Genomic DNA, 3609 nt, shown 5'->3' with positions numbered 1-3609 from the left:
CGGTTTATTAAGAGCCCTGCAGTTAGGATGTCTACAAAGTGCAAACTGCAAGGACCATAACAACCAGCCCCAACCTTCACTCTCTTCCCTAGCATAGATGACCGAATACAGCAGGAAGTGTAAGGGTACATTTGGTGTCTAACAACTTCATATTTCGATTCTTTATTTTCCTTTGCAAAAATTAGTTATTCAGAAAACGCATTTGTTTTATGAAGTGAAAATGGTATTCATCTTTTGTTTTTGAATCAACCAGACATAAGTGCCATTAATACTACTTGACTTCTAATTTTGACAAGATTAGTTAATTTTCTTTAATTATTTTACATATATACCCATGCAAAATTACAAAAATGCACCAGTTATTTTGTGTAAAAACTGAAAACATCTTTCGCAAGTTTCCAATTTGCAGTTTCAGAGCATGGTTCTGCCGCGAATAGACAGGAAGCATATAACAATCAAAAGCCAGGACATCCATAACATCTGAAATTCTCAATCAATAATTCTCAATGCTTAAGCAACACACTGCAATTTGCAACCAACAGACACTAATACAAAGCGACATGAATTGCTCCATTCAAGAAAACAATGGCATTATACTTAAGAATTAAAGATAAATATATTTGGAAACATACTTATTCAATGAAATATGCTCAAATGGCCCTGCCATAGGAATTGTTCCGCATAAATCATTGTTGGACACATCGCTGAAGAGAAAAGTTAGAGTGCATGGGTGTTACTTCAGAATACCACCATAAAATGGCACCATAAAGAAAACAATGACTACAATACTTCAAGGCTTTTAACATCAGCAAACCGCCCAGGGATTGGACCAGTTAACCAGTTGTCATTCAGCCGCCTGCAAAGAAAATATTGATTTATTGAGAGCAGTGAAAGTAATACAACTATGGAGGAAAGGAATTTTCCAACAACAAAAATCAAAACCAAAAAACAAAGACTTTAGATCCAAAGAGCTCCCAATCCTTTAGTAGGTCCGTTAATTACATTCTGCAAGATGAACCTAACAATACAACTATAGAACCCAGAAGTCAACGCAAGGTAGTTGGACTCCATCATAGCTTTCACTTGAGCACAAAATTTTCTTGAGTCTGTCCCACATCACCTATTCTATCTAATAATTCTTCTAAGAACAATGAAAGATTTAACCATACTTACATAAAGACAAGATTCTTCAGCTTCCCAATGAAGGAGGAATGGTTCCTGATACGTTGTTGTTATACAAGTCCAAGCTAATAAGGTTCTTCAGGTTCCCAAGCCCTGGTGGAATGTTCCTTGAATATTGTTTTTATAAAGCTCACTACATCAGTATGAGTAAAGTATTTTGGAGTCAACTTCATTTAATTCATAACAAAAGATAGCTAAAACTATAAAAAATGTGTTGATGATTTCTGTGAGGGCATTTCACATATTTGGAGTCAAAGCACCAATACAGACTCAGAGCACAACACAAAAGAGTAACCGCAGATTTGAAAACATACAGATATTGTAGACGTTCTAGGTTCCCAAGTTCAGGCACCAAATGTCCAGATAGGTTTGAGTTGCCAAGATCACTGCAGAAAATATTATAAGACCATCAACAGAATCATCAACGAAGAGAGAAAATAAAGAAAGGTTTTAATCAACTAAATACGCTGTATTCCTCTTCCAATAAAAAAGATTATGAAACTGAACAAAAGAAGCATCCATTGGCTACTTAAAATTGCAAAGACACCAACTCAATGCACAAATGAATCGAAGGAGATTTTTGTCAACAATCTTAGACATGTTCTTCTTGCAAAGAAAAGGCGTAATGATTTGTTTTACAAAGATCCCGAACATTTAACAGGGTCACACCACAGAGAACTTCGATAGCCCGGAAAAAACATATGTTGATGTCGCCTCTTCAGAGCTTAACAAGATTGGATTACCCATAACCACCTGCCCTTACTGTCCAACTGTGCCGTCCACTTCCCCCACCCCACACACCCAAAAGGAAGAGAAAGAAATAAGTCAGCAACTCCATAGTGAATAGATATAGCAGAATTACATATAATTTAACATGTTTCCCTGCACATAGCATGGAGTTTGAGAAATGAGTCATTATATTCATGCATAAATTTTATATATGATTAGTTGATGACGCTTAGTTTCATGGTTTTATCTATAATAGACGGAACCCCTTTATTAAGTCAGACCACAAAAATCCAGCAATGTACGCGATACCCCCGGGCAGGTGGAAGACAAGCAATAGAAAAGGATAAGGAAGAAGCAAGAAGATGCTGAGCTGGAACAAAATGGCTAATTTGTCCAATCATGTCATATTGCAGAATAAGTTTGTTATGGATCTACCTTGATCAGGGCTTTGCGTGTTCCCATCATGTAGTAGAGGATGAAAGAAGATAGGGGACCGGTGAGGAATTTGGTGAGAGATTTCATTTGAAGTCCCTTCTATGACTCAACGAAGGAAGATTATCCATCGCATTTGCTTTCATCCGTGTCCTTCTCTATTTTTTCTGCCTCCATAACAACATTTCACGGTTGCTCCAGTCCATATATTCCTGATATACAGGTTATCACTCTTTGCCACGCTAGGCTATCAGCATAAGGTAATTCAATACAGAGGCTGAAATAGAATTATTAAGTCCATAAATTCTTGGTCAGGACAGAATATACCATTAACGTGCACTAAAATACACAAAATTTACAACAATCAATCAACAGATGTCTTCTGCCCCGGTGAAAAAGGCAACAAATGAACAAATCTTAAGACAAACTGCTTGTAATCATAGGAATGGTGCCTATTACTACCTTTTAAACATAAAAAGCCGAAATTCAGTTATCCTATTGAAACAAACAACCAAAAAATGTATTCACATCCATCACAGAACAAAAGCATGGAAGAAAATGCGGGAAAAATGATAGGGGATAGATGCACATACAGTGACCTGGTTGTCCTGGTTGCAGGTGACATGGAACCAAGTACAAGGATTGACAAGGGTCGGATCCCCAACTCTGGAGCACGTTATTCGGATCGTACAAGCTGCGGCGAAGGGTGTAGAGTGCGCCGCCTTCGGAGTTAGCACTGACGAGATTATTTACAGCTAAAAGTAGAGAAAAGCATAACAAAACCCAAAAGGAAAGGAAGGTAGGTGCTGCTTCCATCGCTGAAGTATCTGTGATCTGAATTGAACTGTACAACTGTTGTTAGGTTTCGCTTTACGACTTCTGATTCAATAATAATGCTCCAAAGAAGATGAAGAGAAGCTTCGAAAATGAGAAAGTGGAAGACAGGATCCACTTTGGGAATATCATCACAAACAGTAAAAGATGGATTTTTCTTTTCAATTATTAGAGAAAGTGTTGGTAACCCGATTCTCCATTCACACTTGACAGACCTATGGCTTAGGCCGCTTTTCACTGAGTAGAAAGATTTGAAATCAAATTAAAATAAGAACGAGGATAAGAATAGAATGGAATCTTAGAATGTAAAGCATGTTCGTGGCGTACTTTTAAAGTCAATCCTATCTTTCTTAATTTTTTTCCCTACCGTTTTCGTCTCTACAAAGTCCAAAAGTACACAGATTTGTGATTTACCCAGATTTTCAGATTGAG

The 3609-nt window shown here is 37.3% G+C and overlaps 1 pseudogene; it reads right to left on the bottom strand.

Moving 5' to 3' along the window:
• Positions 1–493: 493 nt before the first annotated feature.
• Positions 494–3159, bottom strand: LOC114755353 (leucine-rich repeat protein 1-like; annotated as a pseudogene).
• Between the last annotated feature and the right edge of the window lie 450 nt (positions 3160–3609).

The sequence above is a fragment of the Neltuma alba genome, unplaced genomic scaffold (genome assembly GCF_004799145.2).
Source record: "Neltuma alba isolate B1F8T4 unplaced genomic scaffold, ASM479914v2 tig00010252_pilon, whole genome shotgun sequence".
NCBI lineage: Eukaryota > Viridiplantae > Streptophyta > Magnoliopsida > Fabales > Fabaceae > Neltuma > Neltuma alba.
Note: the sequence above shows the minus strand (reverse complement) of the source record. Positions and strands in the feature narration are given on the sequence as shown.